The sequence below is a fragment of the Triturus cristatus genome, chromosome 8 (genome assembly GCF_964204655.1).
Source record: "Triturus cristatus chromosome 8, aTriCri1.1, whole genome shotgun sequence".
NCBI lineage: Eukaryota > Metazoa > Chordata > Amphibia > Caudata > Salamandridae > Triturus > Triturus cristatus.
Genome location: NC_140591.1, coordinates 812,564,105 through 812,578,972, shown reverse-complemented (window position 1 = coordinate 812,578,972; position 14,868 = coordinate 812,564,105). Strand labels below are relative to the sequence as shown.

At 45.6% G+C, this 14,868-nt stretch overlaps 1 long non-coding RNA gene across 2 annotated transcripts in view; it reads right to left on the bottom strand.

Moving 5' to 3' along the window:
- Nucleotides 1–14,868, bottom strand: part of LOC146805123 (uncharacterized) — a 172,042-nt gene that overhangs the window by 146,319 nt on the left and 10,855 nt on the right. Inside the window, exon 3 of one of the 2 annotated variants that reach the window (XR_014967429.1) lies at nucleotides 9,934–10,063. The exons of the other annotated variant lie outside the window; for it this stretch is intronic. This is a non-coding gene — a long non-coding RNA (uncharacterized LOC146805123). Of the gene's footprint in view, nucleotides 1–9,933; nucleotides 10,064–14,868 lie in introns of those variants that run through there. 2 annotated transcript variants of the gene reach the window in all.

The following is a 14,868-nucleotide window of genomic DNA, read 5'->3' as shown; positions in this document are numbered from 1 at the left end:
TGGATGTCCCACTGGGGTTTGCAAGATATTTGGAGGATCCAACATGGGAATACATGAGAGTACTCCTTCTATTTCCCTATTTACCAACTCCACACACAACTGGACGCTTTTTGGTGCTCCCCGTCCCTTGGTGCTTCTATTGAACATAGGGAATATCTAAGACGGACTCTGTCTGACCATAGCCCACTATTATTGACTTACCAGCCACATGGAATACGACCCCCAATACCTATGTGGCGCCTTGACCCTAAGTCCCTAGAAGACAAGCAGTTTGCAGAGGCTCTGCACTCCTATGTCAGTGATTATTTTGTTACCAACGATCACTCTGCATCCTCTGCTCTGATAGAGTGGGAAGCATTTAAGGTGGTGGTGCGGGGTCACCGTATTGGGTGTAGTGCAGGGGTACGCAGGGAACTCAACTACGAGCTGTTGGCCACAGAGGGAGAACTACTGACACTTGACAATCTTCAGGGACGGGAAACACAGGCTCATCTATGCCTCCTGGAAAAACGAACACAACACGGTGACATTTTAGAGCGACTTCGGTCTTTTGATTATAGGACGTATATGGACAGAGTCCAGGGGGAAGAGGGCCGAGTTGGTTGTCTCCTAGCCTGGATGATTCGGCCGGAAATGCATGGTGTCCCGATTATGAGCATACGGACAACTGCTGGATTAACTCTGTATGACCCAGGGGAAATCAATGCCTTGTTTAGGGATTACTACAAGACCCTTTATGCAGACCCATCTGGGCCCCCGGATACTACTGTTGATGCTTTCATGACCCCATTAGGCCTCTGCACCTTAGACGCGGAGGCACGCAAGAAGTTGGGTGGGCCAGTGACCTTGGAGGAAGTGAGGGGAGTCATTGACGATCTAGCTAATGGGAAAACACCAGGCCCTGATGGTATCCCAGGCAAGTTTGATAAGAAATATGGGGCTGACCTGGCTCCAAGACTGGTGACCCTATATGCGGAGTAGCTCCTATTGGGCCAACTGCCGGACACCACACGAGATGCGTTGGTGATCCCAATCCCTAAGACTACATCCTCGGATGCTGAGGTGACGGACTATAGACCCCTCTCCATGTTAAACACTGATTTTAAGATACTCAGCAAGGTATTGGTGCTCTGGTTGCTCCTACACATGCAAGACCTAATCCACCCAGACCAGAATGGGTATATCCCACAACACCTCATATAACCTGCACTGGTTGTACTCTGTGTTATACCACCCGGTGGGCACGGATCTCTCGATCGGCTGCAATTCTCTTGAATTACCTAGAAAAGGCCTTCAATACCATGGGATGGGATTACCTGCTGGCTGTTATGAGGGGCCTGGAAACAGGCGATGATTGGATAGCATGGGTGCGACTACTGTACACTCGTCCTACAGCCAGGGTCAAGACCGTCAGAACCATATCCCCACAATATCCGGTTGAACGAGGCACCCGACAGGGTTGCCCCCTGTCGCCACTCCTCTTTGCACTGGCCATAGAACTGTTGGCCGAGTTCTTTCGACAGGGAGGGGAAGGCATGGGGCTGACCATGGCAGGATGAACGCATACTATCTCACTCTATGCTGATGATCTACTGGTCTACTTGTGTGACGCTGCGCAGGAGTGGAAATGGCCTTGGAATGTTTGGATACATTTGGGGTAATGTCAGGTTTACGAGTCAACATGCGCAAAACATACTTGTTCCCGCTGGACAACAGACACTTTCAAATACCTAGGTGTTCAGATCTTCCACTCGGAATATGAAGGAGGGAAACTTGGACAGAGCACTGCGGTCACTTCGATCTAACGTACAGTTCTGGGGTACATTACGCCTCCCTATAATGGCCAGAATATCATTGGTGAAAATGCTTATGCTCCCCGAGTACTATATTATTTTGCTAATATGCCCGTGCTGATGCTTGCGGCTTGGTTCCGCAACTTAGAATCCTTGGTGAGAGACTTAATCTAGGGAGAGGGTAGGCGCAGAGTGTCACTCCAGACATTGAGATGCCCTATAGATGCAGGAGGCTTAGGCGCTCTTGACTTTGAAGTGTACCAACTCACTACTCAACTGCAATCGCTGGCCCAATAGCTGGAGGGGGCGCACACTGATGGGACCTTCTTAATGGAATCGGACCAGAGCTCCAATTTGTTGCTGGCAAAGATCCTGGTGCCTGCAACTAAAATTCCCTACACCTCAGTAATGCAGACTACAGCATTGCAGTGTTAGAAGCGTAGTCTCAGAAGAATACCTGACACTCCCAAATACTCACCAGGGTTACCATTGCTGGGACTGCCTCATGGCGACCCACAACAGGTCACTACTGGGGAACAACTGGCACCTTGGACGGCGATGGGCCTTGAAAACATGGGGGATTGCTACCATGAGAAACATCTGCTCCCCTTCTCGGAGTTGGGGGAGGGCTGCAATTTGCCCTGGGGCCAGCACCTAACTTATGAGGCACTACGGCGCATGTTTGCCCAACCCTGGGGTCAGAATAGAGTGGAACTGGGGACACATGGTGTGTTGCACTCGCTAATTACTCTGGGTACAGCAAGACACCAAATTAAATGGTTCTGTTCGTCGGTACGCGAGGCCTCTCTGACTCCTCTGCTACCGTTGCCTGAGAAATGGGACAGAAATTTGAAAAGGGCTCTCTCAGATGCAGAGTGGGGCAGAATCTTAGAAGAAAGTAGCACGCGGAGCAAGAGATTGAAATACATTCAATTCAATTATGTACACATGACTTACTTGATGCCCCATAGAATCTTTGTCACCTTTGGAGGGGAGCCGAGGCGATGCCCGAGATGCAACCTAGAGGATGTAGATTTACTGCATATGACTTGGGAAGTCCTCTACAAACTTAATGCCACACTGGGGCAGGCGCTTGGCCATGTCGCGGACGTCTGCTTACTTGGACTTTTCCCTAGATCCCCTAAATGGAAGGCGGGCAATAGATTTATAGACTTGGCCGTGGTGTTGACTAGGAGGCATGTAGCAATCACATGGAAGACAACCATGGGGCCACAAGCACATATCTGGCAAGGGGAGATGTCTACCTGGGCTAGCGGGGAAGAAAGAGCGCTCCATAGGGAGGATTTGGGAGGAATTCGCCAACGCCCTCTGGCGGACCAATGGAGGGACATTTTACATGCTTGGGAATTCCCGCCTTCCTCCTGTAGCACTGATGGAGAAAGCGAATCTCCCCCACCCTAATACAGAACGCTGCAGCGCCCACGCTTCAGACCATTAGATTATACGGCTGAGACTTTTGGGAACCTCCCCCCTTGCACGATAGGACGGAAGTCTGAGGATCGGCTGGCAGAAGGCCCCAGTCTGAGACGAGGCTAGATTTTGACGGAGCCCTACACCACAATGGTACAAAGGGTTACCCCCTTTCTTTCTTTCTTTCCTTTACTTCATCTCTGTTCCTCCTCTGCCCGCATCGGCCCGCCTAGACTCCTTGGCCCTCCCCTGGGTGCCCAACGACACGCACAACATTTTACTCACGAATGGAACTTAACCGAGCCTGGGCAGGCAATTTGTTTTTATTGATTTGTAAAAAGAAAGCAACAACCATTCAGCACCATACCATAATGATTTAGGACAAAATACATGAATTTGCACTACGCAGTACACAGACACTAATAAACACAAAGCAGAATGAAATTGGATAATCCCCTTAAAGACTAGACCTCCCCCCAACCATTTCCTCCAGACTCTACGATATTTCTTAGGGCACCCCTGTGCCACATACATGACTTTCTCCTGTGTGGCGCACCAGTCCACCCCAGTCCGCCATCGCCCCACACTCGGGGGTTCAGGGCACTTCCAGGAGGCCGCAATGTCTCTCTTGGCAACCACCATAGCTGTATTAAAAAACTGTTTCTCATTACGAGGCTACAAGACCCATCCAGCCCATCAGTGATGCCCAGGATCGTATGCTTTGGGACATGGGGGATCTCCCACCCTAAGATTTCGTTGAGTTCCTCCTCGATGTTCCTCCAGAACCGCGCCAGGTGGGGGCTGGTCCATACCATATGAAGGAAGTCAGCAGGGTCGTGGCCACACCTGGTACAGGCTCATGTCGGACTGAACCCCGCCCGATGAAGGCGCACCGGGGTGAGATATGTGATGTGTAAGTAGTAGAGTTGCACCAAGCACAGTCTAGCGGATGTGGTGACCGTCCTGGGGGCCATAAGGGTGTCTTGCCAGTCCTCCTCATCCAAGGGGCCCACCCAGGCCTCCCACTGTGCCCGCAGTCGGTCCAGGGAAGTAGGGGTATTGTTGATCAGCGTACGATAAATACGGGAGATGCCACCCTTCCCCAGATCCCCAAACATAATCTGAGCTTCAGGCGGGCTGTGGTCAGGAAGCCGTGTACCGGTTGTAATGTGTGTGTGTAGGGCGTGCCGCAGTTGTAGATACCGAAAGAATTGTGATTGGTGCAGTGAGTATCTGGTCTGGAGATCGTCGACGGAGCGCATGTGGTCCCCACCCATACGTCACCCAAATGCGAAATACCTATAAGGTCCCAAGCCCCAAAGCCCTGAAGCTCATTAACCTCTGTGAGCCAGGTCCCGCGCCACAGGGGTGTACAGTGGGTCAGTGTGCGTGTCCATTTAGTGTGTTGCAGTGTCGCCCGCCAGGCCATTAACAAGAGTGTGTCACCTCCGGCAGACAGGAAGGAATCGGGGATCCATACAACATGGATTGAATCTTGGAGAGGCACAGCTTCCCCAGCTCAAGCCTGTAAGCCAGATCAGACCATCCTCCATTGAACCAGTCATGTATGGAGAGAAGTTGCGTGGCTAGTTAATATAAATAAAGGTGAGTCATTCCTAGATCCCCGTCGAATGAGGGGATCCTACAGGTACTTAGCGCCAATCGGGACCTACCGCTCCCCCACAGGAACTTGCTGGCCATACTGTCTAGCTCGCGGAACCAGGCCCTGGGAAAGCACATTGGAGTGTTCTGAAGCATGTAAGGGAAGCGGGGAAGCACCATCATCTTAAAAAGGGTCACCCTCCCCATGGGGTTAAGGGGCAGTGACTGCCACTTCTGTTGGTCCTCCTTGGCCCGTTTCACCAGGGGAGTGGACAGGCAATTTGCTACCAAGTTTTATTACCCTGTTTGACGGCATTTTTGTAAATAAGATCCTTATGCGGCAGAGACACCACATACCCTCATATAGTTAACCTAAGTGACAGACATAGCAAGATATTGACTGAGGCCATATAGAACTGGGAGATGTTATCAGGAAACTGTAATATTGTAATGGTTGCAATGTGTACTGCTAACTAACACGAAATATGATGGCTACGCCCCACATTGAAGACACACTTAGGACGTGGAGTGTTTAGACACTATACTAAACTCTGTAATACCCCACTTGGAAGAGACTGTAAGTGATTTATGTCGAAACATTAATATACACCGCTAACTGTATAACAAAATGCCAATAAAAATATGTTTAAAGCTAGGGACTTTGTAATGACTCATCACTACTTAAAACATCTCCAAACCTTAGAGGTCTACCCATTTCGGACTATTACTAACTTTCAGGGACATAATTTAGATTGTTTTAGAATCACATGTGTGATAGCACATTCCATCATATCAATATGTTCTCCAAATATGATTCAATGGTAAGTAAACTTGTGCGGACATTATACTTTGTGCAAACACTATCATCACAATTGGAGGAACTGAGTTATGCTCTATTTCACTCTAATTCTAAACAAGTGAACATTATTACAGAATATATCCAATCTAAATACTACTGTCTGAGAACAATAATTGTCCACACATTGCCTTTACCCAGAATCAATCACAAAATCCATTAATGGACTGGTCAATTGCAAAATAGATATTCTTGAGTTTCAATCAATCAAACAGCATTTGTAGAGTATATCACTGTCACCCCTAGGGGTATCTGGACACTGTGTGTCTGTTGAAGAGCCAGGTCTTGAGTCTCTTTCTGGAGTCTACCAAAGAAGAGGCTGTACTGAACTGGAGGGGAAAGTCTTTCCAGGTCTTGGCAGCGATGTAGGAGAAGGAGCGGCCATCGCTGCGGCTGTGACAGATGCGGGTGGTGCGAGGGCAAGTGAAGAAGAGTTCAGGTGTCTAGCAGGTTGGTGGAAGTTGGTTGAGGTAGACAGGTCCTAGGGCATAGAGGGCTTTGTAGGGGCACATGAGGAACTTGAACTGGCATCTTTTCTGGATAGGGTGCCAGTGGAGGTCTCTCAGGTGGGGGTTGATGTGAGTTCATTTGGGGAGGTCCAGGATGAGTCTGGCTGCAGCATTCTGTATGGTCTGGAGTCTTCTGAGGAGCTGGGTGGAGATGCCGGTGTAGAGGGCATTCCCGTAGTCGGGGCGGCTGGAGACGAGGGCCTGAGTGACGGTCTTTCTGGTGTTGGTTGTGATCCATCTGAAAATTCTGTGGAGCATGAGAAGTATGTGGAAGCAGGAGGAGGTGACTGCGTTAACTTGTGATCTCATTGTCAGTTGGCTGCCAAGGATTATGCTGAGGCTGTGTGTGTGGTCGGTCAGTGTGGGTCCGAGTTCTGCAGGCCACCACCTGTGGTCCCATGCGGAGGTGTTCTTCCCGAAGATCATTACTTCAGTTTTGTCGGAGTTGAGTTTAAGGCAGTTGTCTCTCATCCATTCGGCTTTGTTGATCATGGAGTTGGTTTTGGTATTTGAGAGATCCTCGGTGAGCAAGAGGATCAGTTGAGTTGAGTGTCATCTGCATAAGAGATTATGTTGAGTCCGTGGGATCTGACGACATCTGCGAGAGGCGTCATGTAGATATTAAACAGGGTGGGATTGAGGGATGATCCCTGTGGCATGCCGTATGTGATGCCTTTGCTTGTGGAGGTGGAGGGAGGAAGTCAGATGCTCTGTGTGCATCCTGTGAGAAAGGAGGTGACCCACTTGAGGGCATCTTGCTGTATGCCTATGTTGTGGAGTCTGTTGATGAGGGTGTTGTGGAAGACCATGTTGAATGCTGCGGAGAGGTCAAGGAGGATCAGGGCAACAGTTTCTCCACGGTCGACGAGTGTTCTGATGTCGTCTGTGGCAGCAATAAGCATTGTCTCAGTGCTGTGGTTGGTACGGAATCCTGATTAAGAGGCGCCAAGTATGTGGTTTTGTTCCAGGAATTCAGTAAGCTTCTGGTTGATGGCTGTTTTGAGAACTTTGACCGGGTAGGGGAGCAGGGAGATCGGACAGTAATTTTTGAGATCGTTGGGGTCAGCTGAGGCTTTCTTTAGGAGGGGTCTGACATCTGCGTGTTTTCATCTGTCCGGGAAAGTTTCTGTGGAGATGGAAGTGTTGAGGATGCTGGTGAGTTGCATGCTGATTGGGTTCATTGCGAGGATGTAGAGGTAGTGGGGGCAGGGGTCGGTGGAGGCCCTGGAGTGGATGGAAATCATGATGGCTGAGGTGGTCAAGGCAGTGAGTGGTGCCCAGGTGGTGATGGCTTGACTGCTGTTTGCTGGTTGGTTGAGGTCATCAGAGTCAAGGGTGGTGGGCTGGATGTTAAAATTGTTGTAGATGGTGGTGATATTACTGTGGAATTAGTCTGAAAGGGTGTCACAGAGTTCTTGAGAGGGGTGGATAGTGTTCTCTGGCTGTCGGGTTGGAAAATTCTTTGACTATTTTGAAGAGTTCCTTTTCGTGGTTGGCTGGAGAGTCGATGCGGGTGGTGATAGCTGCTTTCCTGGCTTCTTTGATTTACCAGTGACAGTTGCTGAGGGCTGTTTTGTGTGCTGCTCTGTCGGCAGGATTCTTGGTGGCATATCATAGTTTTTACAGTTGGTGGAAGTTGCACTTGGTAGTCCTGTGTTCTGGGGTGTACAAGCTGGCATGTTTGGGGATCTTGTTGGATTTTATAGGTTTCAGTGGAGTGACTCTGTCAGCGCTGATCCAAGTGGCAAAGCTCTGGACGGCCTGGTTGAGGTCTGCTGAGGCCTTGGGCTGGGAGGTGGTGAGGACCTGTGACCTTTAGTTTTGGTGACTTTTCTCTATCTGCAGTGGGAGGAGATCTGGTGATGGTGTGCTGGTGTCGGTGATAGAGAAGTGTACGATGATGTAGTCAGTTCAGGTGAGTTCTAGGGTATGGCTGAATTTGATTCTGTTGCTGTAGGTGAAAATGGGGTTGAGTGTGTGTCCGGCTTTGTGCGTGGGTTTGGTGACCAGTTGGGTGAGGCCAATGTTGCTCAGGTTCTCCTGGAGGGTGATGGAGTTGGTGACATTGGGGTGGTCGCTATGGAAGTTGAGGTCACCGAGTAGGACGTAGTAGTGAGAGTTGATTGCTAGGGGTGCGATGAGGTTGCCGATGGCATTGCAGAATGTTGATAGGGGTCCCGGTGTTCTGTGGGCCAGGCTGCCTCTTTTCGTGGTCTTCGTGTCGGTTGTAGTAGGAAGTTGAGGTGTTCCTTGAGAGGTGTGAGGTCGTCGTGGGTGATGGTGCATCTGATGGTTTCTTTGAAGATGATGGCGATGCCTCCACTTGTTTGTTGACACGGTCACAGTATATCATCTTGTACCCTTCGGGAATGGCGGTGGTGATTCAGGGATCTAGGAGGGGTAATCCACGTTTTGCTAATGAAGGCAACATTCGTAGAGAGGGTGGTGATGGTGTCTTGAATTTCCATGGCAGGTTTGCAGAGTGAGCAGGTGTTGAGCAGGACACAATGGAGTGGTTGTGGGGTGTTCTTGGTCTTGTGGGCAGGAGTGGAGCGTGATCTTTCATAGGTTGCATCACAGAAGAAGTGGCAGTGTCAGCAGGTAAATGATCCTTTGGTGGATCGTAGGGAGGAGGAGACGCAGCTGTTGTTTCATTATCTGGGGTTCAGGTCCAGGAGTTCCTTGGTGGTGTACCACTGGTTGGTGGGAGGGCCAGGAGTCCTGGCGCTGGGTGTTGTCCAACTGGCATTGGGTTGGCAGCACACCCGTAGCTCGTATCAGCTGCATGGTTGTACGGCGGCCTCCATTAGTGGTCATGGTAGGTGGTCCAAGTACAGGTAGCGCAGGGACAGCAGTCAGCGCAGGAACAGCAGGCAGCAGAAGAGAGGGGAGAGCAGGCAGTGCAGGGGCAGCAGAGTAGGCAAAACACAGGAGCAGGGACAGCAGGCAGCGCAGGGGGAGGGATAGTAGGTTGCACAGGGACAGCAGGAAGCGCAGAGGCATCAGGCAACACAGGGGTAGAAGGGACAGCAGGCAGCACAGCGGCAGGGACATCAGGCAGTGCAGGGGCAGGGATAGCAAGCAATGCAGGGACAGGGACAGCAGGCATCACAAGGGCAGGAATGAAACAGGAGGGCAGACACCTCTAGCTATGCTACGAAGGCGGCTTCCCACGATGTGGGTGCTGCAGGCAACCTTTATCCTGAGCCGGGAGGTGCAAAAGTGAAACTCCAAGCTGGCCCGACTCATTGGCTGTTGGTCAATGCAGTCCGGTCTGACTGGCTGGTTAAGTCTGGTGGTTGGAGTGATTTTCGGGTGCTCTCTGCACTGAGGCAGGCAGGATACAGGACCTCCTGCTATGAAGGCTGCTTCATAGAAACTCTTTCTGAAATCCCTAATCAGATTTGCATTTGTTGCAAAAGAATACATTACAAGGAGGGAGTGCAAATGATGGATCTCCTTGAAACAAATGAAAAAATAGGATAAAATGAAGTGGAGAAATCGAACTCTGTTTCTATTCGCAAAAAAAGGCATAACCTGTGCGAATACAATGTAATCTGCAACAACTGCCTTGATAAATTAGACCATAACTTCTTGCCTTCACGTGGAATTTATAACAATTTAGAGATATATCCAATCCCTCCAGAACGGCAGCAAATGAATGTATATGAAAGCATTTTAATTCAAACAGTGCATCCTTTTCAAACCATAGTTAGAACCAAAATCTTGAAATATTCAGCCACACGAATTAGCATATGCACTAAAAGGAAACGTTTTTTTCCACTCATTGGATTTCCAGACAATAATCATAACCACTCTTGGAATTGAACGCAAACTAGAGGAACCTTTAATGGTTTTAGTCAATGGAGTACCTACAAAAGAAAAAAATTCAAGAATTAATTAGCATAGAAAAAGTTACAATACCTTCAGAAAAACAACATCTACTATGAAGAATTTGACATTGCAATCTCTTCTAGATAATTTGGAAAAGCAAGTCAAAGAGGACAACTTAAAAATATCAATGAAGAATAAGCTCAACAAATATATGAACATTATAGTATATACCCACTACACTCAAGAGACATGATGGGTGATTCTTTAGAAGTGTATAAGATGAAGAAAGCTAAAGGACAGCATATTAGCCACACATTGACCTTCGAAACCCAGGTCGAAAAAACTGTGAGTTCTTATTTTTGGATGATTAGGATTTTGAAGAAAATACTGCCTCTTCTTCCATATGAGGTCAGGATACCAGTCGTCAATGCACTCATCACTTCCCGCGTAGATGTATTTAAACATTCACCAACTTTTACTTAAACAAGCTCCAAATGATTCAGAATGTGGTGATTCTTTAGAAGTGTATAAGATGAAGAAAGCTAAAGGACAGCATATTAGCCACACATTGACCTTCGAAACCCAGGTCAAAAAAACTGTGAGTTCTTATTTTTGGATGATTAGGATTTTGAAGAACATACTGCCTCTTCTTCCATATAAGGTCAGGATACCAGTCGTCATTGCACTCATTACTTCCTGCCTAGATGTATTTAAACATCAACCAACTTTTACATAAACAAGCTCAAAATTATTCAGAATGTGGTTGCACACTTGGTCATTGGAGTGCCCAAACACTCCTCAGTCAGGAGGGAAGGTTTGAGATCCCTTCACTGGATGCCAATAAAGAAACAGATGTCCTTCAAAGCGCTTTGCGTGATGCATAAAGCTCTCCACTCTTAGGGATTGAGTTATATTAGGAGAACCCTGAATTGGCATGTCCCCAGGAGATCTCTGAGATCAGAGGGACGTCATAAGGTAGCGATTCCATGATGTAAGAAAGCTAGATAGGTAGAACGTGCTTTCACAGTGGTGGCTGCCAGGTTGTGGAACTCCCTCCCCGAACATATACCACTGGAAACGGTCAACAATATGAAGATCTTCCATTCCAAATTTCAGCATGTGAATAACAAGCTACAAAATGATATTCAGAGGATCTACGCTTTCAAAAAGATATTCCTTATATTTTCACACTACTTCAAACTTTCTGTTACTTCTTATGCTGTTGCACATGTTAAGTGAGTTGGAATTGGTTTCACTAATATTAAAGCACAGGATTTTGTTGAGAAGGTGCATGAGAAAGATGAAAATCTAGAATATAACTTAATCAACATTATGACATGTCATCAAGGAGAGACAAATGAATATTGGTTTCAAAGACAGAGAGAATTGAAATGTATGCTCAGAAATTTAGGGCTACCTACGTGGTTTATTACTTTAACCTGTGCTGAGTATGGATGGGATGATTTGTATCAATTTCTTCTTGAAGCAAATGATAATATTCCAGACATTAACAGGAAAACACCGGCAGACATTTGTTCTTTGGATCGTGCCAGTCTTTGAAGATATTTTAATCACAAATTTTAAACTATGCTTTTCTATTTAACTAACAAAAATAAAAATCCAGTTGTCGAAAAGAATATCAAACAAGAGGCTCACCACATATTCATATGCCTCTCTGAATCAAAGATGCAACTAAGTTTGGATACAAGTCTGATGACTCATTTCTAAATTTGATTGAGTATTATGTGACTTGTGACATCCCAAAAAAAGACAACAACAAGAAACTATCTGGGCAAGTTTTGCACTTTCAATATCGTAAGTGTCGTAAATACTGCTTAGGAAACTATCTGAGCAAATCTCAATATTACTCAAATGTCGCTTTGGGTTCCCAAGACCAGCTCTACATAAAGGAAGAGTCAACAATTTCATGTCATCTGTAAGACATGTAGTTACCAGCAAATCATCATAAAACACAATCTTAGAAGACCACAAGTATCACAATGGGGCAATGACTATAACCCTTGAAATCTACATATGTGGATGCCAACATGGATATACAATTTGTCGCAGATAACTCAATAGAGTTGTTACTTCATACATTACAAAGGTAGACAAAAACAGATATCCTTAAGTACAATATTGTACAGAATTAGCTTTCAAATGCTATCTCATCGTGAGGTTAGTAGCTATGAAGCATGTGACGGATTACTGGTAAACCAAAGGCAATCATTTGTCTTAGTTTAGGCTTGTCATCATCAGGTCGAAAAGGTCTGAAAATTCTACCCTAAACTGAATACCTTATACATTTTAATCCCACAACAAAAACATTTTGAAAACAAATATGTTGGACTATACACAAAGAGAAGTCCATTGTTAGAAAACTATGCCTCTATGAAGTTTAACAGTTCACACATATGGAAACAATGTGACAGAAGATATCAACACTAGTAAATTTACAGTAGAAGGTACCAATAGTTGTTTAATGCGTGATAGTAAACTTACTCTTATACTCGTAAACTTGCTTGTGATACAGGAGAAAAGGAAGATTTTTCCTATTTAGCAGTTCTTCAACTATTTGAATTATGGCGCAAATAAGATAAACCTATAGATCCCTTTTAATGCTAAGAAGATGCATTTAATGTTTATAAAAATGACTTTGCATTACCTGAATTTCAGATGTGCTTAGAAAAACTCGATCAAGAAATAGAAGAAAACCATATTTATGCAGAACTTCTACGCAATGCTTCATCTATTAATAATAGTTCTACTTCCAGGACTGCTGATCTACTTGGACAGCTAATTATTGATACTGAAGCTGTTGTTGCCATGGAAGGGGTTCAAAATACAATGCACTAAGTGAAAAAGGACTTACATAATTTAGATAACTTAGTATCTTAATCAAATAGAGAACAACGAGTAATTTACAAATACATAAAAAAATTAAGTAGCTCATGGACTTCAACATGAAAATACAATATGTGAATGTACTAATTATGAATCTACATGACAATATGTAAAGGGACAAGAAGGCACAGGGGAAATCTTTCTTATTGAAGAAATTACTACTTACGTGCATAAAGTTACTAGCTCTAATTTATCTTGTGTACTTACTGCTCTGACTGGCTTAGCACATCAAACGAACTACCTACATCATCTACTCTATCAAGTCAAGTCAAGTCAAAACAGCTTTATTCGATTTTTAAAAGAAAAACCATAAAAGCATACATATAAAATAGTTCATTTTTTACAAGAAGAAGTACAAATTAATAACAGTTAAAAACATATCCTAATTCATGGAGATCCTAAATCTTATAATGGTTTTAAGAAATGTTGAAACAGAGAAAATGAGGAATTCATCATCCAGCAATTGCAGTTTAACCAAAGCCACTCTACATTGCCTCAGCCCTAGTTTTTTTAAAACGGGTCGGAGCAACCTTTTCCTAGGTTCTGAGTAATATTTGCAAAAAAGGATACAATGCAGAGACGATTGAACGGAGACCTCGTCACAGGGACAGGGAGTAAGTTCCTTAGACCAACAATTCATCACAGGAAAAGTCACTAATCTAAAAAAGGCATCAACCCTAAATCGGGTTAAAAGCATTCGAGAATAGCAGCTAGGGACAAGATTCAAGTATGGCTGTATGCCTTGCTTCTGAATAAGTAAATGGTTAGCCATAACGGAGCTCTTACATTTCTCCAGCAACCAGCGTTTCTCTGACAGAAAGACCAGGCATAATTTCTTACGTTTTTTTCTTGACAGTTCTGCCATGGTGTCTGGGGAATCAAAGAATTCCGGATGGCCCATCTCAACAAAGAAACTTTTTAGATATTTAAACCAGGAGATTTTTGGAGACCCATCTAAGCCAAGACAGTCCTTGATTATATCCCTGTTCAAGCCCGTCTCGGTGCCCGACCAAACTTTGTGCCACAACAGAATGGGCTCTAGGTTAATGAGGTCAGAGATATAAGGTACGCCCAGCTCTTGATGACAAACGTAAGAGCAAGTGGACCCAGGTACTGCCAGTAAAAAATGAAGAAAAACATTTTGACAGATCTGGATGGTCGAGGCGTTTCCTATACCCCAAATTCCTGCACCATACAGTGCGGTGGATACACATTTGGCTCTATAAATGTCCAACAGCACTGATACAGGACGACCCCCTACCTTATTAGAGAAATGTTTGACGGCTCCTATAGCTCGTGAGAAGGCTAATTTTCTTGATTCCCTTGCTGCTAGCCAAGTGCCCTTTTTATCAAAATTAATACCCAGATAGGAGAAAGTATTGACAGTCGCAAGTTTTGTGTCGGATAAAAAAGAATTGCAGCGAAGGTTCTTCTTTTTTGTGCAGCACATAGTAAAAGTTTTGCTGATATTGATCTTTAAACCCCTATTGCCCATGTACTCTGAGAATTTGCTAATCGATCTTTGTAGGCCGATTTGAGTCCGGGCCATAATTACAGCATTGTCTGCATATAAAAGAATGGGGATGTGGGAGTTGCCGATTTTTGGATAGTCCTGCTTATCTTCCAGGAGGTGAGATGCGACTGAGTTAATATATAAGTTAAACAAAAAAGGAGCTAAAATGCAGCCTTGTCTCACGCCCTTTCCTATAAGGAATTTGGAAGAGCACTCCCCCTTATCTCCGAAACGAACCCTAGCACCCGCATCTCGATATAATTCTCTGATAAAAATTAGAAGGTTTGGGTCCACACCCATGTCCTGTATGGTTAGCCAGAGTTTGTTGCGGTTGATGCAGTCAAAAGCCGAGCTTAAGTCCACAAATGTGAGGAATATATTTTCGTTTTTTGCCTCAACATATTTGGCTACTAGCAGAGCTAGATT